Here is a 27,486-nt window from a genome sequence, read left to right on the forward strand (position 1 = left end):
CCCACAACTTGCTCCCTGAAATATAAGATTCATATTTATCTGCTCCCGTCGTTCTGATCCTCCATGCTGCCTCTGCTGTCTTCATCTTCTGGTCCCTACACTTTTTACATCCAGTGGTGCAGGGACCTGGGTCCCTGCTTCCTTTGCCGCTCCTGGTCCTCGCACCGCCGCTGCTGCTTCTCCCCGTGCACGGATGAAAACATCACCCATGATGCTAGGGAGGCTCGTCCCCATTCCCGCCTGCCATTGGCTGCTCCCCCCCGACATCTGATGTTTTCATCCTAGCACCGGGAGAAGCAGCAGCGGCGGTGCAGGGACCAGGAGAGGCACAGGGAGCAGGGACCCAGGTAAGTATATTCAGTATATTCAGTGTGGGGGGCCCGACATAGTGGGGGGATTTTTATAGGATTGGATAACCCCTTTAATTAGGATAAATATATCATACATACATCATAATACTATAATTAGAGATGAGCGAATTTTTTTAAAATTTGTCTCAAAATGCATCAGCTATATCCCGGCCTGCAGGGAGAGTATCTCATGGTACATCACTGTGCATTGCAGCAACATGCATAGCTAGTCCTTTCTGGTAGTGAAACAGTTACTGTGACAGGCAGGTTGACACCCCAATAACAGTAGAATTAGAAAGCTTATATACCCCAATTTGAGAATCAAAGCGTGATAGAATTGCTTATCTATCAAACAAGGTGGACACCCCAATAACAGTAAAGTTTTACAGCTTATTTGCTTAAATTTGAAAATCAAGGAGTCATAGAATTGGTTATCTATTAAACAAGGAGGACACTGTTCAGTTAGATAGCTCTGTGCTCTGGACAGTGATTGATGCAAACTGCGCTGTCTCCTATGGATCCCTTCAGCTTCAAATTACAGTCCCTGCACTGTCCCTGCAGTCTCCCTATTCTCTCCCTTCAATCTCGCTACACTGTCCCTGCTGGTCTATCTATCCAATATTTCAGAATGAAAAGCTTTTAGCAACACTGCTTTAAGCAACAGTAAAATGGCAGAGACTATGCGGGTTGAGACTTTTAAAAGGCTGTGATATCATAAGGGCTGGCTAGCTGCTGATTAGCTGTCTGCATGGCAATATGTATGATCTCACATTCCCAGGCTTCTTACTTTCCCTTTGTAACACATGCAGATGCCATTTTAGGAAAAAAAGATTTGTTACCGCGAAGTGCGAGGAAATTCAAATTTGTTGCGAATCAAATTTTTCCTAAACTTCAGATCGAATTCCATTTCGGCTTCAGTCTCTCAACGCGAACCATAATATCAACCTAGATCGTATCAATGATTTTATGTATGTCATTAATATTTACTTACCTTATTTCAGTCGTAGCTCAGAAGCCTTTTGTCTAAACATGGTATCCCAAATTCTATTTCAGGAGTTTACAGGTAAGCTCTGAATCATCATTCAATGAAACATTGTAGTATAATGAAAGTTTATTTTTTATATTTTTTATAATGTTTATCAATCACTAAGTGTATGGCAGTTATGGCTTGCATGCTTCCATCACTTGTGTTGAGATCAAGCTTGCAGCTGCTGATGTTGAGAACTGCTCACCCATAAAAGAGTCAACATCTAATGTAAGTGGCAGCTATCTAACTAATGATCCAATAAATAATGTTCCCCGGCCATACTAATCAGTAGATATTTGTTTACTTCACAATTTTTAGATGGAGATGAAAGCTTTCGTCCACTAAATTGCATTCATGGAAGTTTTGATCATTTTACAAAACGGCATCACCATTAAAAGACTTTACAAAAGAGCAGAGTTCCTTTATGCCCAACTACCAACACTAATTGTTTGCCAATTTAATTGCACCTTTAACAAAAAACAAAATACTTCAACCGGTTTTGGCTTCTTGGCCTCTGTCATTTCAATTGACACCTCTGCTCTAAAGTTTGAAGTCCATAGAGACAAAATGGCTTCTGACTCAAAGAGCCTACATGAGAAGCAAGAAAAAGAATAAACAAAGCCCATTGGGAGGTGATTTATTTGTCTGAGATAGCAATTAAGCTGCTAACTTTTATTCCTTTTATTTCCTGAACAGGCGTATATTTGTAATTTTTTTGTTTTATTTTCGAGAGCACCAAACAAAGTAATTTCCACCAAAACAAATGTTTGGGTGGACGCCCTTGACCTCTCTGACATGGGTTAGTATTCATACTTTTTTGCGATGCTTCTGTAATAATCTTTTGTTTTTGCACTTATGACGTTTATTACTAGTGATGGACGAACATGGGCGAACCTGAAAAACCTTCAGGTCATATTTGCAGCCACCAAATACTTACTAGAAGTGCACAAATAGTCCCACAACATGGACAGTGACATACCAGAGGGGGATCAATGGCAAAAATTCCAACAAAAAATCTGGCAATTTTTATGGCAATTTTTATGCTTCTTAAAGGGAAACTCTCAAAAATGTGCCCTGCTGAAGCCTAGAAAATTTTTATTTTAGGCAACGGGAGTAAAGGCCCCAAAAATTAGGCATTCACCTGACAGAAAAGAACAAGTGATTATGTGGCTGGAGCTATACTAGACGGTAAGTAGATCACAATTTTACTGTAGGCCAGTGGAGTAAAGGCCCCAAAAATTATGCATTCACCTGACAGAAAAGAACAAGTGATTATGTGGCTGGAGGTATATTAGATGGTCAGAGCATAACAATTTTACTGTAGGCCAGTGGAGTACAGGCCCCAAAATTTGGGCATTCACCTGACAGAAAAGAACAAATGATTATGTGGCTGGAGGTTTGTTAGACGGTCAGTGCATAACAATTTTACTGTAGGCCAGTGAAGTACAGGCACAAAAAATTATGCATTCACCTAACAGATAAGAACAAGTGATTATGTGGCTGGAGGTATATTAGACGTTCAGAGCATAACAATTTTACTGTAGGCCAGTACAGGCCCCAAAAATTAGGCATTTACCTGACAGAAAAGAACAAGTGATTATGTGGCTGGAGGTATATTTGGCTGTCAGTGCATAACAATTTTACTGTAGGCCAGTGAAGTACAGGCCAAAAAAATTATGCATTCACCTAACAGAAAAGAACAAATGATTACCGTATTTTTCGCCCTATAAGACGCACCTAGGTTTTTGAGGAGGAAAATAAGAAAAAAAATTTTTTAACTAAAAGGTGTGCTTTTGGTGGGTTTGAACTAATGGCAGTCTTTGCATGACACTATTATGGGGGATCTGTGGATGATGCACTGTTATGGGGTGGGGGATTTGTGGATGGCACTGTTATGTGGGGGATCTGTGGATGGCACTGTTATGGGGGGAGATGTGGATGGGATTATGATGGGGGGTGTCTGTGGATGGTATTATGATGGTGGGGGGGTCTGTGGATGGTATTATGATGGTGGGGGTGATCTGTGGATGGCATTATGATGGTGGGGGGATCTGTGGATGGCATTATGATGGTGGGGGGATCTGTGGATGGCATTATGATGGTGGGGGGATCTGTGGATGGCACTGTTATATGTGTCATCCACAGATCCCTCCATAACAGTCCCATCCACAGATCCCCCCCATCATATTGCCATCCACAGACCCCCCATTATAATGCCATCCACAGATCCCCCCATCATCATAATGCCATCCACAGATCCCCCCCCACCATCATAATGCCATCCACAGATCCCCCATCATAATGCCATCCACAGACCCCCCCCCATCATTATCCCATCCATAGATCCCTAAGGAGGGTCTGTAGTAGGCGGGGAGAGCGGCGGGCAGTGCAGGCACTGTACTCTGGCCCGCCGCTCAGTATGTACTGTATTACGTGACCTCAGTGAGTTACGGCCGCTTGCAGCCCGGCCTGCATGATAGCGCTTACTACAGGAGATGGAGTGTGACATGTACCGGTAAGTACGGAACAGATGGGAAGCAGGGGGATCGCAGTTTAGATATTATGATTAACACTAGGTATAATACAGTACATACTTAGCTGCGGGCCAGAGTACAGTGCCTGCACTGCCCACCGCTCTCCCCGCCTACTACAGACCCTCCTCCCTCCTCACTAATACATCGCAGTCTGCGATGCTGCAGCATCGCAGACTGCGATGTAAATTGCCAGCATTTGCCCCATAAGACACAGGGGCACTTTTCCCCCACTTTTTTGGGGGGGGGGGAGTGCGTCTTATGGGGCAAAAAATACGGTATGTGGCCAGAGGTATATTAGGCGGTCAATAGATAACAATTTTATTGGAGGCCAGTGTACAGGTCCCAAAAATTAGGCATTCACCTGACAGAAAAGTATAAGTAATTATGTGGCTGGAGGCATATTAGGCGGTCAGTGAATAACAATTTTACTGCAGGCCAGTGGAGTACAGTCCCCAAAAATTAGGCATTCACCTGACAGAAAAGAACAAGTGATTATGTAGCTGGAGGTATATTAGACGGTCATTGGATAACAATTTTACTGCAGGCCAGTGGAGTAAAGGACTAAAACATTAGGCATTCACCTGACAGAAAAGAACAAGTGATTATGTAGCTGGAGGTATATTAGACGGTCAGTGGAAAACAATTTTACTGCAGGCCAGTGGAGTACAGGACCCAAACATTAGGCATTCACCGGAGAGAAAAGAACAAGTGATTATGTGGCTGGAGCTATGATAGGCGGTCAGTGGAAAACAATTTCAGTGCATGCCAGTGGAGTATAGGCCCCAAAAATTATGCATTCACTGGACAGAAAAGAACAACTAATTATGTGGCTGGAGGTATATTAGATGGTCATTGGATAACAATTTTACTGTAGGCCAGTGGAGTACAGGCCCCAAACATAAGGCATTCACCTGACAGAAAAGAACAAGTGATTATGTGGCTGGAGGTACATTAGGCGTTCACTGAATAACAATTTTACTGTAGGCCAGTGGAGTATAGGCCCCAAAAATTATGCATTCACTGGACAGAAAAGAACAGTGAAAAGAAACCAAGCTCCCAGAACCTGTCCTGCTGCAGAGTTTGTACAGGTATTCGTTAACGGCACATTTCTGCCTATCAAGCATATACAAGGTGGAGTTCCAGCGCGTCGGGCTGTCACAAATCAGACGTCTGACGGACAGGTTGTGTAGCTGCTGAACGTCAGCAAGGCGAGCCATGGCCATGTAAGATCTTCTAAAATGGCAAGAGACTTTCCTGGACTGCCGCAAGACAGGACGTCTTGCGGCAGTCCAGGAAAGTCTCTTGCCATTTTAGAAGATCTTACATGGCCATGGCTCGCCTTGCTGACGTTCAGCGGCTACACCACCTGTCCGTCAGACGTCTGATTTACGACAGCCCGACGGGGTATTTGGCAATGAATCGCTGCACGAGCAATTTAACCTCTTAAGGACCCTGCCATTTTTCACCTTTAAGGACCAGGCCATTTTTTGCAAATCTGACATGTGTAACTTTATGTGGTAATAACTTTAAAACGCTTTTACTTAACCAGGCCATTCTGATATTGTTTTCTCGTCACATATTGTACTTCATGGCACTGGTAAATTTGAGGCAAAATATTTCATTTTTATTTATAAAAAAGTACCAAATTTACCAAAATTATGGAAAAATTCGCAATTTTCAAAATTTCTATTTCTCTGCTTTTAAAAAAGATAGTGATAACTCCAAAAAGAGTTATAACTTTACATTTCCCATATGTCTCCTTCATGCTTGGATCATTTTGTGAATGCCATTTTATTTTTTGGGGGGACTGTAGAAGGCTTAGAAGTTTAAAAGCAAATCTTGAAATTTTTTAGAAAATTTCCAAAAAACACTTTTTAAGGACCAGTTCAGTTCTGAAGTCACTTTGTGAGGCTTACATAATAAAAATCACCCATAAATTGCCCCATTTTAGAAACTACACCCCTCAAGGTATTCAAAATAGATTTTACAAACTTTGTTAACTCTTTATGTGTTCCACAAGAATTAAAGGAAAATGGAGATGAAATTTCTGAATTTCACTTTTTTGGCAGATTTTCTAATTTAATCCATATTTTCCATTAACTATGCAAGGGTTAACAGACAAACAAAACTCAATATTTATTGCTCTGATTCTGTAGTTTACAGAAACACCCCATATGTGGTCGTAAACTGCTGTATGGGCACATGGAAGGGCGCAGAAGAAAAGGAACACCATATGGTTTTTGGAAGGCAGATTTCACTTATGGACCAATAGAATAGAAACTCCAAAAAATTACCTCATTTTGGAAACAGCGGGATAAGTTGGCAGTTCTGTTGGTACTATTTTAGGGTACATATGATTTTTGGTTGCTCTATATTACACTTTTTCCTGAGGCATTGTAACAAAAAATAGCTGTTTTGGATCAGTTTTTATTTTTTGTTATTTACAATGTTCATCTGACAGTTTAGATCATGTGGTATTTTTATAGAACAGAATTTTATGGACGTGACAATACCATATATGTCTTCTTTTTTTGGTTGTTTGTTTTAGCTTTACATTATAAAGCATTTTTGGAAAAAAAGTTTTTTTTAATGTCTCCATATTCTGAAAGCTATATTTTATTTTTTTTGGACGACTGTCTTATGTAGGGGATCATTTTTTTGGTACAAGATGATGGTTTGATTGGTACTATTACAGGGTGCATATGACTTTTTGATCGCTTTGTAATACACTTTTTATTATAAAAGGTGACAAAAAATTACTTTTTTGACACCGTTTTTGTTTTTTACGGTGTTCACCTGAGGTCATGTGATATTTTTACACAGCAGGTTCTTACGGATCCCGCAATACCTAATATGTATACTTTTTTATTTTTATTTAAGTTTTACACAATAACAGCATTTAAAAAAAAAAAATTAAAAATCATGTTTTAGTGTCTCCATAGTCTGAGAGGCCTAGTTTTTTTTCTTTTTTTGGGCGATTGTCTTAGGGAAGGTCTTATTTTGGGCGGGATGAGATGACGGTTTGATTGGTACTATTTTAGGGTGCATAGGACTTTTTGATCGCTTGCAACTACTCTTTGTGGTGTAAGGTGAGAAAAAATGGCTTTATTTACACCGTTTTTTTACGGTGTTCATCTGAGCGGTTAGGTCATGTGGTATTTTTATAGAGACGGTCGATACGGATGTAGCGATACCTAATATGTGTACGTTTCTTTTTTTTCCTATGTTTCACTTTTTGTTTCCCCTTTATTTTGTGAAAAAGACGCATTTTCTTCCCTTGAGACTTTTTTTTTTTTTTTTTGTAAAACTTTATTTTTTCTATTTTTTCTTCACTTTATTTTTTGTCCCACTCTGGGACTTCAACTTTTTGGGGTCTGATCCCCTTTACAATGCATTACAATAGTTCTGTATTATAATGCATTGGCTGTAAGTGTATGACCAGTGTAATACACTTACAGCTCCCTGCCTTTTATTCACAGGTAACACAGCACTAGGGAAGGGGTATTGGTGTCTGAGGGGGACTAAGTGCCGCTGATGGGGTTAACTGCTGCAGCTAAGGGGGAAGGTCAGGCACAGTTCACTGGTTACATGGCTCCCCAAACATCAGTGAGCACTAAGGAAGGGCTATGGATGTGTGAGGGGGACTGAAGGGGTTAACTTTACAGCTGAGGGGTAAGGGCAGGCAAACTTACAGTTCTCCTCAGCACTGGAGAAGCAAAATTACAACTCCGTTCTTACCAGCTGTGTCTTTACTCACAGTGACAGTTCAACTACAGGACGAGAATGTTCGTCCTGGTGCCTGAAGTACCTGCAAGTCAGGATGAGTATTCTCGTCCAAGGTCCTAAAGGTGTTAAGGATGTGTGCCATGCACGGCACGTGTGTCATTTTGCCCTGCTTCAGCGTGTTCAGCAGATTGGCAGCCTTGTCGCACACCACTTTTCCAACTGTCAAATTGAGCGGGTTAGCCACTGATCGGCCTGCGACCGCAGAGCTGAAAGTTATTGGCTTCCAGGCACAACAGCCGCAGCACAGCGTGGCAACGTCTCACCTGGCACGCCAAATAGGTTATGGGGAGCTTGAGGGGTGCAGCGGAGGGGGCGGTAGCAGTGGAAAAGGAGGAGTCAGCAAAGGAGGAGACGGAGGATAAAGGAGGAGGAGGAGGAGAAGAAGAGGCAGACCTGAATGCAGTCCGTGGTGGTAACACCAGATCCACTCGGGTGCCACAGGTTACATGCTTGATGGCTGTCAGAAGGTTCACCCAGTGGGCAGTAAAAGTTATGTACCTTCCCTGCCCGTGTTTGCTAGACCACGTGTGCCAGAGATTCACTTGCTGCTGAACATGGCCATATAGCTCTGGGATGCCCTTCTGGGAGAAATATTTCCTTCCGGGCACCTTCCATTGCAGTGTGCCAATGGCCACAAATTTTCTAAAGGCCTCCGAGTCCACCAGTTTATATGGCAAAGAGGGTTATCCGGCGTCATCAACTTTTTGCGCTTGAACATTTGGTCCACGGAAGCCTGCCTTCTGCCAGATGAACGCAACATGGGCACGGTGGAAGATGGAGTCGAGGGTGGCTTTGTGGGTTCTGATTGTGTTGCTCCCACTAAGCTCGGTAATGGGAGGCCAGGTGCCTTCTTATGGCGGTCATCGCTAGGTGAGTGTTGGGCTTACCGCGACGTATGCGTTGACAGCACAGGCTGCAGATGGCAACAATATTGTCAGCAGCTGACATGTTAAAAAAAAGCACACACTGCAGAGTTATGTGTTGGCGTCCTGAGAGCGCAAGATGTGACCATGCATGGTGGATGGCTCGCTCCAGATACATTTGCAGTCTGCTTTTTGCCTCCTGTGCACTGCGAGTTTTGCCTGCTTCTCCTCCCTCTCTGCTGCTCCGTCTCTCCCTCTGGACTCCCCTCCTCTTCCTCTCTTGTGGGCACCCACATGACGTCCATCGACACGTCATCATCGTCACCTTCACCACCACTGACATTAGAGATCTCGGAGTAGGCATGTCACGAGGGTATCAAGAGCCACGTCTGACTCCGTTATACCCGGGGTCAGGAAGTCGCAGCGGGTGGCTGCGCGCTCTATATTTAAAGATCGCGGTGTTTCTTAGTTATTGTTTTCTGTGTTTGCCTTGCTATCCTTTTTGTCTCTCTCAGGGATCCGTAGCTTCTCTTCCTCAGCTGTTTCTTGTCTGCCACTCCCTACCTCCTTATATTCTCCCCTCACACTTCTCTAGTTGCCAGTTATAGAGCTTCCTGCCTGGACATCTATACTGACCCACTGGAGTGGTTAATCCTGGTTGTTGTTCCTGTGTGCTACCCTCCGGATCCCTGTTTGGCTTATTGTTGTCTCCTGTTGTCGCCCACCTGGGAATATATGTTGAGTCTGTGTTGTCTGTCCTCCCCTTGGTGTTTTCCCTTAGAGTTAGTGGTGCGGACTAGTGTTCCCATCGCCCTGTTCACTACCTAGGGCTCAGCTCAGGGAAAGCCAGGGCTTTAGGCACGTGATCGGCGTACGGGTGAGGAACCCGTCTAGGGACGTCAGGGCAGCCAGGTGCCAGCCGCCAGGTGAGTCAGGGGTCACCATCTTCCCTCTCACTTGGGCAGGGCCTTCCTCGTTCCCTCAATCTGTGTCACATATGTGATAGCCTCGCCGACCGTGATATTATAACTGGCCCTTACTTTTTGAGAAAAAATAAAAATAAAATTTTTTTTTTTTTAATTTTTGTTTGTTGTTTTTTTTTCTCTCTCTACTTAGAATCCAATATGGATCCTATTGATGCCTTGGCAGAACAGCTTCAAAGCCTGTCTTTGGAGGTGGCAGGATTGAAGGCGTCTGTTCTCCAACAACAGCAGCAAATGCAGCAGACCGCACCCCCAGCGGTTGCTATGGGTAACCAGGTTGTCACTGAACCCAAGGTTGCTCTTCCCGACAGATTTTCTGGGGGAAGGGACAAATTTGCGACGTTCCGTGAGGCCGGCAAATTATATTTTAAGTTGCGCCCTTACTCCTCAGGTCATGAAGAACAGCGGGTAGGGATTGTCATTTCCCTGCTTCAGGGGGATCCGCAATCCTGGGCGTTCTCGTTACCCCCTGGTTCTCAGGCTCTTCGGTCAGTGGAGGGATTTTTTGGGGCTTTGGGTCTCATATATGATGACCCTGACCGAGTCGCCCTGGCTGAGTCGAAGTTACGGAGACTCCTACAGGGAGATCCTGTCAGCAGAGGAATATTGCTCAGAGTTCCGTAGGTGGGCTACGGATACTCAGTGGAACGACCCGGCTCTCAGGAGTCAGTTCTGCTCTGGGTTATCTGAAAGGGTTAAGGATGCACTGGCGCTGTATGAGACCCCCCTTTCCCTTGATGCTGTTATGTCCCTCTCTATCAGAATAGATAGACGTCTTAGGGAGAGATCGAAAATTCCGGAGCAATTGGTTACCTCTCCCAAGCAACAGTCAGCCTGTACTGACTTAGATGAGCCTATGCAGCTAGGCGGAACTTCTCGTCAGGTCCGTCCTCCCGAGGTTCGCTGTAGGGGGGGGCTTGTTTTTTCTGTGGGGGGAGGGGTCATTTCATTAATGTCTGTCCCTCCTTTCTCAAAAACAAAAGACCGTCGGAAAACTACTAACCCCGGGCTGTGCGGAGGATGTCAGCCGGGGGGTATACGTTTCCTCCATACGAACATCTCAATTTGTGTTACCAGCGGTCATTGTTTTTGGTGTTAAGACGGAGTCTATTTCTGTTTTTCTAGACAGTGGAGCAGGGGTAAACTTGATTGATGCCCATTTTGCCCGCACTATGGGTTTGTCTCTCTGTACGCTGCAGAGACCTATTCCCGTATTCGCTATAGATTATGCTCCTCTGTCTCAGAGAAACCTCACCCACATTGTTCGTAATTTACACCTTCGGGTAGGGGACCACCATAATGAGTGTCTTTCATGTTACGTTCTGGAGGGCCTTCCCTCTCCGGTGGTATTGGGTCTTCCCTGGTTGGTAGCGCACAATCCAGTGGTGGATTGGCAGGCCAGGGAGATATTGGAGTGGAGTGAGCATTGCAGAGAGAATTGCTTAAATAACAATTGCTTAATCGCCTCCATAGCTTCCCTACCTACATTTATTTCGGACTTTGAGGACGTTTTTTCTGAAAAGGGTTGTCAGAAACTACCACCTCATCGTCCTTATGATTGCCCGGTTAACCTGATTCCCGGGGCAAAATTACCCAAGTCCAGGTTGTATAATCTTTCGGGTCCCGAGAGACAAGCCATGAAAGATTATATCTCCGAGAGTCTGGCTAAGGGACACATCAGACCCTCTTCTTCACCCGTGGCTGCAGGGTTTTTCTTTGTTAAAAAGAAAGATGGGGGCCTGCGTCCTTGCTTAGATTTCCGTGAGTTAAACCAGATAACCATCCGTGACCCATACCCTCTTCCTCTCATTCCTGACCTTTTTAATCAGATTGCGGGTGCTAAGTGGTTCTCCAAACTTGATCTTAGGGGGGCCTACAATCTGATTCGTATCAGGGAAGGGGATGAGTGGAAGACAGCTTTTAACACCCCTGAGGGGCATTATGAAAATCTAGTTATGCCTTTCGGTCTGACCAATGCCCCTGCTGTCTTCCAACATTTCGTTAATGATATTTTTAGTCATCTCATCGGCAGGTTTGCAGTCATATACCTAGATGATATCTTAATTTATTCGGCTGATCTGAAAACACATGAGGTGCATGTCAGGCAAGTACTGCAGGTCCTACGGACGAATAAATTATATGCGAAAATTGAAAAATGTGTCTTCGCTGTTCAGGAATTACAGTTCCTGGGATATCTATTATCTGCTTCAGGTTTCCGCATGGATCCTGGGAAGGTCCAGGCAATTTTAGATTGGGATCTTCCTGAGAACCTTAAAGCCCTACAACGGTTTTTGGGTTTCGCTAATTTTTATAGAAAGTTCATTAAAAATTATTCAGTGATCGTTAAACCCCTTACCGACATGACTAGGAAGGGGACGGATTTTTCCAAATGGTCTGACGCCGCTAAAGATGCATTTTCCTCTCTAAAGGAGAGGTTTACCTCGGCACCTGTTCTAATTCAACCTGATGTCTCCCAGCCTTTTATTGTCGAGGTAGATGCGTCAGAGGTGGGAGTGGGAGCTGTATTGTCTCAGGGTCCGTCTCCTGGCAAATGGCGTCCTTGCGCTTTCTTTTCCAAAAAATTATCTTCTGCGGGGAAGAATTATGATATTGGAAATAGGGAACTGTTGGCGATTAAACTGGCGCTTGAAGAGTGGCGTCACTTCTTAGAGGGAGCAATCCACCCCGTCACGGTGATTACGGATCACAAGAACCTTCTGTACCTAGAATCGGCTAAACGTCTCACCCCTAGACAAGCTAGGTGGTCGCTATTCTTTACCAGATTTAACTTTGTAATCACCTATCGTCCTGGGGCAAAAAATACCAAGGCAGACGCATTATCTCGTAGTTTCCCTGGAGGGGGTAATGTTTGTGATCCGGTACCTATTTTACAAAGAGGAGTGGTTGTCTCTGCTGTACACTCTGTTCTAGAGGGAAAGGTGTTAGAGGCTCAGGGGGATGCCCCGGCCTCTTGCCCCTCAGAGAAATTGTTTGTACCGTTAAACCTGCGTCTTGAATTATTAAAAGAACATCATAATTCGGCACTTGCTGGTCACCCGGGTAGTAAAGCAACCTTGGAGCTTTTATCTCGTCGTTTTTGGTGGCCAAGGTTGCGTCAGGATGTAATGGATTTCGTGTCTACTTGTTCTACTTGTGCACGCGCGAAAGTCTCTCATACACGTCCAGCAGGGTCTTTATTGCCACTTTTCATCCCCAATAGGCCATGGACACATCTGTCAATGGATTTCATCACTGACTTACCGTTGTCGGCGGGTAAAACAGTTATCTTGGTAGTAGTAGACAGGTTTAGCAAAATGGTACACTTTATTGCGCTACCCGCACTTCCTAATGCTAAAACTCTCGCTCAGGTGTTTATCAGTGAAATCGTGAAGCTTCACGGGGTCCCTTCCGATGTGGTTTCGGATCGGGGAACCCAGTTTATTTCTAAGTTTTGGAAAGCTTTTTGTTCCCGTTTGGGGGTTCACTTGTCCTTTTCCTCAGCTTTCCATCCTCAGTCGAATGGACAGACTGAGCGTACCAACCAAAACCTAGAAACATATTTAAGGTGTTTTGTGTCTGAAAACCAAGAGTTGTGGTCATCATATTTACCGTTAGCTGAGTTTGCCATAAATAATCATTATCAGGAGTCCACTGGCAAGTGACTATTCCTTGGTGCATACGGTTTTTATCCCCAATTTTGTACTTTCTTCTGGGGTTCCCGAAGAGGAAAGGTTTTCTTCATCTCTTTCATCGGTATGGCAGAAGGTGCAAGTTAACTTGAAAAAGATGAGTGGTAAATATAAATGCATGGCCGATAAGAAACGGTCGCCAGGTCCGGACCTAGGAGTGAATGACTATGTGTGGTTGTCTACTAGGAATATTAAGTTTAAGGTTCCTTCTTGGAAACTGGGTCCTAGGTTCATTGGTCCCTATAAAATAGTAGCCGTCATTAACCCTGTGGCTTTTCGCCTGGAGCTACCTCAGACTTTTAAGATCCATAACGTCTTCCATAAATCGTTACTCAAGAAGTATGTTCCACCTCTAGAACCATCGCCGCTGCCACCTCCTCCTGTTATTGTGGATGGTAATCTGGAGTTTCAAATATCCAGAATTGTTGATTCTCGTCGGGTCCGCCGCTCTCTTCAGTATCTTGTGCATTGGAGGGGTTACGGTCCCGAGGAAAGAATGTGGGTTCCAGCGTCAGAGGTAAACGCCAACAGGTTAATTCAGACTTTCCATGCCTCTCATCCGGAGAGACCTGGTCCTGAGTGTCCGGAGGCCCCTCGTGAAAGGGGGGGTACTGTCACGAGGGTATCAAGAGCCACGTCTGACTCCGTTATACCCGGGGTCAGGAAGTCGCAGCGGGTGGCTGCGCGCTCTATATCTAAAGATCACGGTGTTTCTTAGTTATTGTTTTCTGTGTTTGCCTTGCTATCCTTTTTGTCTCTCTCAGGGATCCGTAGCTTCTCCTCCTCAGCTGTTTCTTGTCTGCCACTCCCTACCTCCTTATATTCTCCCCTCACACTTCTCTAGTTGCCAGTTATAGAGCTTCCTGCCTGGACATCTATACTGACCCACTGGAGTGGTTAATCCTGGTTGTTGTTCCTGTGTGCTACCCTCCGGATCCCTGTTTGGCTTATTGTTGTCTCCTGTTGTCGCCCACCTGGGAATATATGTTGAGTCTGTGTTGTCTGTCCTCCACTTGGTGTTTTCCCTTAGAGTTAGTGGTGCGGACTAGTGTTCCCATCGCCCTGTTCACTACCTAGGGCTCAGCTCAGGGAAAGCCAGGGCTTTAGGCACGTGATCGGCGTACGGGTGAGGAACCCGTCTAGGGACGTCAGGGCAGCCAGGTGCCAGCCGCCAGGTGAGTCAGGGGTCACCATCTTCCCTCTCACTTGGGCAGGGCCTTCCTCGTTCCCTCCCTCTGTGTCACGTATGTGATAGCCTCGCCGACCGTGATAAGGCAGCAACAGCGGGGACCACCCTCTTTGGGCTGATCTGGGTACTGTCGTCAGACCGCTGGGTGGCGGCCGTTGCTACCTCCTCTTCCTCACCCGATGCCAAGAATGGCTGCGCATCGGTAAGGTCTGTGAATAGATGGGAAAATAATTCCTCTGACTCGAGTGGAGGGGCTATGGTGGTGGTGGTGTCTTTGGGGCTGCACACAACAGAGAGTGAGGAGGGTGCAGATAGAGAGGATAAGGAGGGTGCAGAAGCAAAAGGCTGAGTGAGCCACTGAACCAACTCTGGTGCGTCCTTTGACGTAATCACACGCACCTTCTCCAACTTCCCACTTAGGCTCCGGCCTGGTGCACCTTCCCGACCCCTACCACCCCTGCGGAACGGCCTGCCTCTACCTCTGCCTGTCATTTTTAAAATGACCCTGTGCCAAAGTCCATAGAGAAAAGCAGTATTTGTGGATATCGCAGGCCTCAATCAGTATTTGTTGGAAGCCGGTATATTGCACCCCTCGATCAGTATTTTGTAGAAGCAGTTATATAGAACCCCTTATTCAGTATTTTGTAGAAGCAGGTATATCGCACCTCTCAATCAGTATTTTTTGTAAACAGGTATATTGAACACCTAAATCAATATTTGGTGGAAGCAGGTATATCGCACCCCTTAATCAGTATTTTGTGGGAGCAGGTACAGTACAGACCAAAGGTTTGGACACACCTTCTCATTCAAACAGTTTTCTTTATTTTCATGACTATGAAGGCATCAAAACTATGAATTAACACATGTGGAATTATATACATAACAAACAAGTGTGAACCAACTGAAAATATGTCATATTTTAGGTTCTTCAAAGTAGCCACCTTTTGCTTTGATTACTTCTTTGCACACTCTTGGCATTCTCTTGATGAGCTTCAAGAGGTAGTCCCCTGAGTTGGTCTTCCAACAGTCTTGAAGGAGTTCCCAGAGATGCTTAGCACTTGTTGGCCCTTTTGCCTTCACTCTGCGGTCCAGCTCACCCCAAACCATCTCGATTGGGTTCAGGTCCGGTGACTGTGGAGGCCAGGTCATCTGGCGCAGCACCCCATCAGTCTCCTTCATGGTCAAATAGCCCTTACTTTCAAAGTTTTCCCAATTTTTCGGCTGACTGACTGACCTTCATTTCTTAAAGTAATGATGGCCACTCGTTTTTCTTTACTTAGCTGCTTTTTTCTTGCCATAATACAAATTCTAACAGTCTATTCAGTAGGACTATCAGCTGTGTAACCACCTGACTTCTCCTTAACGCAACTGATGGTCCCAACCCCATTTATAAGGCAAGAAATCCCACTTATTAAACCTGACAGGGCACACCTGTGAAGTGAAAACCATTTCTGGGGACTACCTCTTGAAGCTCATCAAGTGAATGCCAAGAGTGTGCAAAGCAGTAATCAAAGCAAAAGGTGGCTACTTTGAAGAACCTAAAATATGACATATTTTCAGTTGTTTCACACTTGTTTGTTATGTATATAATTCCACATGTGTTAATTCATAGTTTTGATGCCTTCAGTGTGAATCTACAATTTTCATAGTCATGAAAATAAAGAAAACTCTTTGAATGAGAAGGTGTGTCCAAACTTTTGGTCTGTACTGTATATCGCACCCCTCAATCAGTATTTTGTGGCGACAGGTATATAGAACCCCTGAATCAATATTTGGTGGAAGCAGGTATATCGCACCCCTTAATCAGTATTTTGTGGAAGCAGGTATATCACACCTCTCACAGTATTTTGTGGAAACAGGTAAATAGAAACCCTTAATCAGTATTTTGTAGAAGCAGGTATATTGCACCCCTTAATTTTTATTTTGTGGGAACAGGTATAAAGAAACCCTGAATCAATATTTGGTGGAAGCAGGTATATCACACCCCTCAATCAGTATCTTTTGGAAGCAGGTATATCAAACCCCTTAATTAGTATTTTGTGGAAGCAGGTATATCGCACCCCTCAATTATATTTATAAATATAAATAGTTGTTCCAATAACGCTTGTCCCTCTATATACCTGGGTATTGCAGCAGAACTGCACACAACTGCTGCACAATACAAATGCACTATAATATACTTTCTATGTTAAAAAGTTTATTATAAGTATTTCACACCCCTCAATCTGTTTTTTTTTGGGCAACAGGTATATCAAACCATTGCAATTAGTTATTCCAATAGCGTTTGTTCCTCTATATAGCTTCGTTATCGCAGCAGAACTTCACACAACTGCTGCACAATGCACTATAATATACTTTCTATGTTAGAAAGTATATTATAAGTACAAACTGGATTCCAAAAAAGTTGGGACACTATACAAATCCTGAATAAAAACTGAATGCAATGATGTGGAGGTGCCAACTTCTAATATTTTATTCAGAATAGAACATAAATCACGGAACAAAAGTTTAAACTGAGAAAATGTACCATTTTAAGGGAAAAATATGTTGAATCAGAATTTCATGGTGTCAACAAATCCCAAAAAAGTTGGGACAAGGCCATTTTCACCACTGTGTAGCATCTCCCCTTCTTCTTACAACACTCAACAGACGTCTGGGGACCGAGGAGACCAGTTTCTCAAGTTTAGAAATAGGAATGCTCTCCCATTCTTGTCTAATACAGGCCTCTAACTGTTCAATCGTCTTGGGCCTTCTTTGTTGCACCTTCCTCTTTATGATGCACCAAATGTTCTCTATAGGTGAAAGATCTGGACTGCAGACTGGCAATTTCGGTACCCGGATCCTTCTCCTACGCAGCCATGATGTTGTGATTGATGCAGAATGTGGTCTGGCATTATCTTGTTGAAAAATGCAGGGTCTTCCCTGAAAGAGATGACGTCTGGATGGGAGCATATGTTGTTCTAGAACCTGAATATATTTTTCTGCATTGATGGTGCCTTTCCAGACATGCAATCTGCCCATGCCACACGCACTCATGCAACCCCATACCATCAGAGATGCAGGCTTCTGAACTGAGCCTTGATAACAACTTGGGTTGTCCTTGTCCTCTTTGGTCCGGATGACATGGCGTCCCAGATTTCCAAAAAGAACTTTGAATCGTGACTCGTCTGACCACAGAACAGTCTTCCATTTTGCCACACTCCATTTTAAATGATCCCTGGCCCAGTGAAAACGCCTGTGCTTGTGGATCTTGCTTAGAAATGGCTTCTTCTTTGCACTGTAGAGTTTCAGCTGGCAACGGCGGATGGCACGGTGGATTGTGTTCACTGACAATGGTTTCTGGAAGTATTCCTGAGCCCATTCTGTGATTTCCTTTACAGTAGCATTCCTGTTTGTGGTGCAGTGTCGTTTAAGGGCCCAGAGATCACGGGCATCCAGTATGGTTTTAAGGCCTTGACCCTTACGCACAGAGATTGCTCCAGATTCTCTGAATCTTCGGATGATGTTATGCACAGTTGATGATGATAGATGCAAAGTCTTTGCAATTTTTCGCTGGGTAATACCGTTCTGATATTGCTCCACTATCTTTCTGCGCAACATTGTGGGAATTGGTGATCCTCTACCCATCTTGGCTTCTGAGAGACACTGCCACTCTGTGAAGCTCTTTTTATACCCAATCATTTTGCCAATTGACCTAATTAGTGTTAATTGGTCTTCCAGCTCTTCGTTATGCTCAAATTTACTTTTTCCAGCCTCTTATTGCTACTTGTCCCAACTTTTTTGGGATTTGTTGACACCGTGAAAATTGGAATCAACGTATTTTTCGATTAAAATGATACATTTACTCGGATTAAACGTTTGATCTGTCATCTACGTTCTATTACAAATAAAATATTGACATTTGCCATCTCCACATCATTGCATTTAGTTTTTATTCACAATTTGTTTAGTGTCCCAACTTTTTTGCAATCCAGTTTGTATATAACATCCCTCTGTAAGTCACACCTATCGATAGCACACCCATACCAGTCCTTAAAAGCACTTTTGTGGCCCTATTAGCTAGCGTTTGGTGTCCGTAACAGTCTGTCCCTGCTCCACAAAACATCTGCTCCCTACACTGGCAAGACACAGAATGTAAAATGGCTGTCAGTTCAGTGTCCATGTGCCAAAACGTCTCAATTGGCTGTCCTATCCCACCTGATGGATGTGTCATGGGTCAAAGTTTGGCGCAATGCAAAATAATATGGCGCATGCAAACATTGCCATATCTTTGCATGTTCGGCAAATTGCGAACAAGCAAAGTTCGCCACGAAACGACCGCCGGGCGAACTGCAATTCCATCTCTATTTATTACTATGTTTTAGAGTTGAGACAACTTCCTAAAATTCGTTTTAGGTCTAATTTGTCAAAATCAGCCAATAAATTCAATTTGAATCAAAAATAGTTTAAAGGGAATCTGTCACCTGGATAATCAATATTAAACCAAAAGTAGTCTTTACAGCACTTCAGACCTTCTTTCCATAGGTTTTCTTTTTCTTGGAGCTCGCTATATATCTTCATAAAAATCCACTTGTATCCTTATGCTAATGAGGAACTAAGTTGCCTAGAGGGGCATTATTTTCATTCAAAAGGTGCCCAGAAACACCGTCCATCAAGTGCACAGGCCCGCCCCCCTACAGAGCCCAAGCACGCCTCTATCTCCACTCATACACTACGCCCCTAGCATTGCCATCTTATAGTTTAACTGAGGGCATCGGCGCATGCCCAGTAAAACAATTGAGGCTGATGCCCTGTTGGCGAAGCTGAAGGGAATGGGTGGGCAGGGTTATCCGCTACTAGTGACGTAGCTGGGAGGGGGCATGATGGCAATGGCAATGCTTAGGACATAGTGGGCTCTGTAGGGGGCCTGATTACTTGATGGGGGGTGCTCCTAGGCACCATTTGAATGAAAATAGCGCCCCTCTGGGCACTGCAATGCCTCATTAGCATAAGAATAAAAGTGGATTTTTATGAAGATATAAAGCGAGAAAACATATGGAAAGAAGGTCTAAAGTGCTGTAAGGACATATGTTTGCTTTAATATTGATTATCTAGGTGACAGATTCCCTTTAAATGCCTGTAAAAGTCTATTTCTCTATATATCTCTCTCTATCTTGTAAAATTCTTCTGAAGAAAACTAATCAGAATTTTATTAAAAATTTTGGTCAAATTTTAATTCTAAAGAATCAATTTGCTCATCTCTCGATTTGTTCATCTCTACTGTGATGCATCGATTTAGATGCAATGGGCTGTTTGTTCCACACTGGTATGGTTTGGTATAATATCATGCGTGTGACCTTCTGATGATGTCCTATCTGTTTTTGTGGCTAATTTTTTTTAAAGTATTGATATATTTGTACCGACTGTTTCAAGTATTTATTTCTTACAGCAAATCTGACACCAGCGACCATCAAACTGTTTGCACAGACACATAGCTGTAGTTCATCTGATTAAAACTTTTAATATGCAAATTAGACCTTTGGTCCAATGAAGTGTCATTTTTGCTTTTGTTGCACCCAAATCCTGCTCCTTTCTGTGGTCATCCCCTCCCTGGTTGCTTTGATAGACAGGGCCATGCAGTGGTAAAGAAGCCAGGGAGGGGGTGGCCCCAGAAAGGAGCAAAGATTGGGTGCAACAAGATCCATGGTGATGCCCTCATTGCATTAAAGGCAGCGTCGGACTGGGGTGCCTAGGGCCCACCAGTAAAATTTATTTTGGGGGCCCACCGTACAGAAACATTCAAATATAATAAATAATCTAACCAGTTTTTTATTTAAACATAGGCTGGTTGAGGTGCTGTACATTGAATATATGTACGGTATGTAGTGCAGTAAATCTAATGTGTTTTGTGCCACGTGTGCAGGGGGTGGGGGACTAGGGGGCCACCTTACTCAGGGGCCCACCGGGGGATTCCCCTGTACCCCTGTGGGCCAGTCCGAGCCTGATTAAAGGCCTAATTTGCATGTTAAGAAAATGTAAAATTCAGGAGCAGAGCCTCGGATCAGCAAAACAAAAGCAAAAGTTTAATCAGGTGAACCACCATTATGTTTCTATTCAAACAGTTTGATAGGGATGTCACGGGTGCCAAATTTCCTTTAAATTGGTTTTATATATATATATACAGTCAGGTCCATAAATATTGGGACATCGACACACTTCTAACATTTTTGGCTCTATACACCACCACAATGGATTTGAAATGAAACTAATAAGATGTGCTTTAACTGCAGACTGTCAGCTTTAATTTGAGGGTATTTACATCCAAATCAGGTGAACGGTGTAGGAATTACAACAGTTTGCATATGTGCCTCCCACTTGTTAAGGGACCAAAAGTAATGGGACAATTGGCTTCTCAGCTGTTCCATGGCCAGGTGTGTGTTTCCCTCATTATCCCAATTACAATGAGCAGATAAAAGGTCCAGAGTTAATTTCAAGTGTGCTATTTGCATTTGAAATCTGTTGCTGTCAACTCTTAAGATGAGATCCAAAGAGCTGTCACTATCAGTGAAGCAAGGCATCATTAGGCTGAAAAAAACAAAACAAACCCATCAGAGAAATAGCAAAAACATTTGGCATGGCCAAAACAACTGTTTGCAACATTCTTAAAAAGAAGGAAAGCAGCGGTGATCTTAGCAACACCAAAAGACCCGGAAGACCACGGAAAACAACTGTGGTGGATGACAGAAGAATTCTTTCCCTGGTGAAGAAAACACTCTTCACAACAGTTGGCCAGATCAAGAACACTCTCCAGGAGGTAGGTGTATGTGTGTCAAAGTCAACAATCAAGAGAAGACTTCACCAGAGTGAATACAGAGGGTTCACCACAAGATGTAAACCATTGGTGAGCCTCAAAAACAGGAAGGCCAGATTAAAGTTTGCCAAACGACATCTAAAAAAGCCTTCACAGTTCTGGAACAACATTCTATGGACAGATGAGACCAAGATCAACTTGTACCAGAGTGATAAGAAGAGAAGATTATGAAGAAGGAAAGGAACTGCTCATGATCCTAAGCATACCACCTCATCAGTGAAGCATGGTGGTGGTAGTGTCATGGCGTGGGCATGTATGGCTGCCAATGGAACTGGTTCTCTTGTATTTATTGATGATGTGACTGCTGATAAAAGCAGCAGGATGAATTCTAAAGTGTTTCGGGCAATATTATCTGCTCATATTCAGCCAAATGCTTCAGAACTCATTGGACGCTTCACAGTGCAGATGTACAATGACCCAAAGCATACTGCAAAAGCAACCAAAGAGTTTTTTTAAGGGAAAGAAGTGGCATGTTATGCAATGGCCAAATCAATCACCTGACCTGAATCCTATTGAGCATGCATTTCACTTGCTGAAGACAAAACTGAAGGGAAAATGCCCCAAGAACAAGCAGGAACTGAAGACAGTTGCAGTAGAGGCCTGGCAGAGCATCACCAGGGAAAAAACCCAGCGTCTGGTGATGTCTATGCGTTCCAGACTTCAGGCTGTAATTGAATGCAAAGGATTTGCAACCAAGTATTAAAAAGTGAAAGTTTGATTTATAATTATTAATATGTCCCATTACTTTTGGTCCCTTAACAAGTGGGAGGCACATATGCAAACTGTTGTAATTCCTACACCGTTCACCTGATTTGGATGTAAATACCCACAAATTAAAGCTGACAGTCTGTAGTTAAAGCACATCTTGTTCGTTTCATTTCAAATCCATTGTGGTTGTGTATAGAGCCAAAAATTTTAGAATTGTGTCGATGTCCCAATATTTATGGACCTGACTGTATATATATATATATATATATATATACACACATATAGTGGGGTTTCGCTCTGGTAGATAGGGTAAATGAGTGCAGTACAGAGGCAAAATACAAGTTCTTACCTCAAAACATCAGTGTTTATTCACACTTGAGGCAATTGCACAAAACAGCACGTAACTTTGCAGTCTTGGTGTTAATTCACACACAATGTAAAGTTCATATAACACAAGTCACCTTGCTGGCAGTTCTGCCTCCAGTAGTCCACAGCAGGCTTTAGGGGGCCTGTTTCCCCAACGTGCGGCTCACAGGCCTCCAGAGCGGCACAAAGCCTAAGATCCAAAAACAGAGACATCTCTGCTGTGCCCAGCTGCCTATTTAAGGAAAGCCAGGTGCTGCCAAAACCCAGACTGCTACTTAAACTCCTGTCCGGTATTTGACCTTACCTGGCTGGAAACCAGCCCAGCCGCACATGCTGGGAGGAAAAACCTGCCTTGCCAGACACAACCCCTCACTGTGTCACAATATATATATACATACATTGATGTATAGATCCTGCATTATTGCCTGTTTAATTCTGTTCACGCCCTTTTATTTTTCAATACATTTAACATGTGGTGAAAATACTTGTGGCACTTATGACATATCTATCAATGGAGCCCCATGTATTCTTTGTTTCCTTTTGGCATACACCAGACTGCTGGGCATCATTTTGCTTGTTTTTTTACTTTTTTTGGGAAAAAAATGTATAGAAAAGAGCATTCTGCAATAGACAGAAGGATATACTAAAAATGTTTTATTAATGCAGTACTTTTTTTTTTTTTTTTTTACAGTAGGAGTAAACAAAGCATGCCATTGTATGCCTACAGCCTTCCATCAGAAATATAGGTAAGAAAACATCTTGACTTATACCTCAATTGGAAAGAAAAACTAGATATGAGCAGAGCCCACCAATTGTATTTTTTTTTTTCAATTGGCAGGGGTATTCAATTTCCGAATATAGATTATTTTCACTTTGTCAAACATGCATTATAGAAGCTCTCCATCTACAGTCGTGGCCAAAAGTTTTGAGAATTACATAAATATTGGAAATTGGAAAAGTTGCTGCTTAAGTTTTTATAATAGCAATTTGCGTATACTCCAGAATGTTCTGAAGAGTGATCAGATGAATTGCATAGTCCTTCTTTGCCATGAAAATTAACTTAATCCCAAAAAAACCTTTCCACTGCATTTCATTGCTGTCATTAAAGGACCTGCTGAGATCATTTCAGTAATTGTCTTGTTAACTCAGGTGAGAATGTTGACGAGCACAAGGCTGGAGATCATTATGTCTGATTGGGTTAAAATGGCAGACTTGACATGTTAAAAGGAGGGTGATGCTTGAAATCATTGTTCTTCCATTGTTAACCATGGTGACCTGCAAAGAAACACGTAAAAATGGCTTCACAGGCAAAAATATTGTGGCTACTAAGATTGCACCTCAATCAACAATTTATAGGATCATCAAGAACTTTAAGGAAAGAGGTTCAATTCTTGTTAAGAAGGCTTCAGGGCGTCCAAGAAAGTCCAGCAAGCGCCAGGATCGTCTCCTAAAGAGGAATCAGCTGCGGGATCGGAGTGCCACCAGTGCAGAACTTGCTCAAGAATGGCAGCAGGCAGGTGTGAGCGCATCTGCACGCACAGTGAGGCGAAGACTTTTGGAAGATGGCCTGGTGTCAAGAAGGGCAGCAAAGAAGCCACTTCTCTCCAAAAAAAAAATTCAGGGACAGATTGATCTTCTGCAGAAAGTATGGTGAATGGACTGCTGAGGACTGGGGCAAAGTCATATTCTCCGATGAAGCCTCTTTCCGATTGTTTGGGGCATCTGGAAAAAGGCTTGTCCGGAGAAGAAAAGGTGAGCGATACCATCAGTCCTGTGTCATGCCAACAGTAATGTATCCTGAGACCATTCATGTGTGGGGTTGCTTCTCATCCAAAGGAGTGGGCTCACTCACAATTTTGCCCAAAACCACAGCCATGAATAAAGAATGGTACCAAAACACCCTCCAACAGCAACTTCTTCCAACAATCCAACAACAGTTTGGTGAAGAACAATGCATTTTCCAGCACGATGGAGCACCGTCCCATAAGGCAAAAGTGATAACTAAGTGGCTCGGGGACCAAAACGTTGACATTTTGGGTCCATGGCCTGGAAACTCCCCAGATCTTAATCCCATTGAGAACTAATGGTCAATCCTCAAGAGGCGGGTGGACAAAAAAAACCCCACTAATTCTGACAAACTCCAAGAAGTGATTATGAAAGAATGGGTTGCTATCAGTCAGGAATTGGCCCAGAAATTGATTGAGAGCATGCCCAGTCGAATTGCAAAGGTCCTGAAAAAGAAGAGCCAACACTGCAAATACTGACTCTTTGCATAAATGTCATGTAATTGTCGATAAAAGCCTTTGAAACGTATGAAGTGCGTGTAATTATATTTCACTACATCACAGAGAAAACTGAAACAAAGATCTAAAAGCAGTTTAGCAGCAAACTTTGTGAAAACTAATATTTGTGTCATTCTCAAAACTTTTGGCCACGACTGTACACTTTGTCATAGCAACTTGATTAATATGACAGTACGGTATGGAGAAAATCATAGTTTGAATACTACCGGTCCTTGTTAGGGATGAGAGAATCAATTCAAAATGTATTAAATTTGTCTAGAATTTCCCCAAAACTCTAATTCTTGCTAATTGCAAGAATCTATTGCAATTTGGTTCAGGAAAATCTATCAAAATGATAGCTACCATTTTACAGGTCAGAAGACTGAGACGAAGGCATCTCCCACCAAAAAGGGATAATTTTTCATTGTTTTTAATGTACAATAATAAACACGCTGTTTGTTACCATCACCATAGCAATATACTGTATCTCACTTTGACAAAACTTATACTATCTTGGCTTTAAAGAGCTTAAAAATGGTTGGATATAGTCTTAGGAAATATCAGAGTGTCATACACAACTTTTCATAGTAATATAAGCACTTTTGATTCAGGTCAAATGTATTTGTACCCAAATCGAATCTGCCAGTCGATTTGTTACAATGGGACTTTCAAGAAATTTGTTCATCTCTAGTTCTTATTCTCCTCTAATTAACAGCTGACTCATAGGGTTCAAGGGACACTTGTGCAGAGCAGAGAGAGATCAAGCAAATATGTAATCAGAGTCAAGCTGATAAAACAGTCGAAAGTCAGGGCAGGCAGCTCAGTGTCAGTACGAGAGATCAGGTCAGGCAATGAATGGTCAAATCTGGGGATCATATTGGAGTTGGTACATGGGTAGACAAACGTAAGCAGCACACCTTAGTAGGAATTATAATAGATTAGAATCTATTGCTTAGGCACTTCCTTAGAGGTGCATTAAGTTCTCCAAGGTGGCCAGCCATAGGATGAAGAAAATAGGGGTATATTATGGCTCTTTATGAGCTGGAGGCAGCAAATGTGCACCGTGTAGGCAGAGAAAGGGAAGCTGAGTTGGCAAGCAGGCTGCAGCTTGCATGAGAGGACAGAGGTACCCTACATGCCAGGTCTGCTGCAAGGGAGAGGGAGACGAGCCCATGCCCCTGGGACATGAGCAGGTGAGCAGCACAGCGGCCACTGTAACAAAACCCTTACGGTAAACCTAACACTTATCCTAACATGTACATGAGATCACACAGAATCTCTAGAAAAAAGTCTCAGTCCCCCAAAGCACAATACTTTCCTAAATGCTATTTTTCACCACCACCTATATTGTAGGCATTACCATATACTGTAAGTCCTTGATGAGTCATTGTAGAAATACAATAGGCAAAAACAAAAGGCAAAAACAATAATAAAATACACATAGGAGTTTCTTATAAGCCACTTTAAGACCTGACTAGAGGGACGGCAATACTGGACAGTACTAACCAATAGACCTGACAGAACAGCAGATGTGCAGGTTGGATTTGGAGAAGTTACGCTTTGTTGACTCTAGATAACTTCTGCCTGATCGCACGTCCCGTGACGTCCACGATCCTTTTGGATATATTCTCCATCAAATTTCGATGTTCTTTTCTGAGCCTAACATGTTGATCACGGTTATCGGCGAATCGGGATTCCACGCGGGAGAGGGAGCGGGAGAAAGAGATACCACATCCAAGGGAGGTCAATGGCTGCAATGTAATCGAGCTGAAATGTGGAACAAGTTGTTAAAGCAGAAGGATTGAGTAAAAAGGCCAATTAAAGATGAATTTTACAATTTGAATTCCCTGTCACCTAAGCAGAGCAGGGGTTTTTCGTCACCAGAAATGGGTTAATGTCACCCACCAATGGAACAGATGATTTTTAAAAATTATATCACACCCAAAAATTTGTGAATTTCACCCGAAAATATAACAGACAAATTAGTGAAATGTTTTCACCTGTCTACTAGGTACAGCCGGGGTATATCACCCCCAAAAATTTGTGAATTTCACACGAATATGTAACAGACAAAATAGTGAAATGTTACCTGTCTACTAGGTAGAGCAGGGGTATATCACACCCAAAAATTTGTGAATTTCACCGGAATATGTAACAGATAAATTAATGATTTTTTTTACCTGTCTACTAGGTAGAGCAGTAGTAAATCACAGCCAAAAATTGGTAAATTTCACCCGAAAATATAACAGACAAATTAGTGAAATGTTTTCACCTGTCTACTAGGTACAGCCGGGGTATATCACACCCAAAAATGTGTGAATTTCACCCGAATATGTAACAGACAAATTAATGATTTTTTTTTTTACCTGTCTACTAGGTATAGCAGTAGTATATCGCACCCAAATATTGGTGAATTACACACGAATATGTAACAGACAAATTAGTGAAATGTTACCTATCTACTAGGTAGAGCAGGGGTATATCACACCCAAAAATTGGTGAATTTCCCCCAAAAATGTAACAGACAAATTAGTAAAATGTTTTTACCTGTCTACTAGGTACAGCCGAGGTATATAACACCCAAAAAATTGTGAATTTCACAAGAATATGTAACAGACAAATTAGTGAAATGTTACCTGTCTACTAGGTAGAGCAGGGGTATATCACACCCAAAGATTGGTGAATTTCACCTGAATATGTAACAGCCAAATTAATAAAATGTTACCGGTCTACTAGGTAGAGCATGGGTATATCACACCCAAAAATTTGTAATTTTCACCCTAATATGTAGCAGACAAATTAATGAAATTCTTTTTACCTGTCTACTAGGTATAGCAGTTAAATATCACAGGCAAAATT

The 27,486-nt window shown here is 42.9% G+C and overlaps 1 protein-coding gene across 1 annotated transcript in view; it reads right to left on the reverse strand.

Moving 5' to 3' along the window:
* Nucleotides 1-27,486, reverse strand: part of DPYD (dihydropyrimidine dehydrogenase) — a 1,571,083-nt gene that overhangs the window by 4,085 nt on the left and 1,539,512 nt on the right. The window lies entirely within an intron of this gene.

The sequence above is a fragment of the Bufo bufo genome, chromosome 9, assembly GCF_905171765.1.
Source record: "Bufo bufo chromosome 9, aBufBuf1.1, whole genome shotgun sequence".
NCBI classification, from domain to species: Eukaryota; Metazoa; Chordata; class Amphibia; order Anura; family Bufonidae; genus Bufo; species Bufo bufo.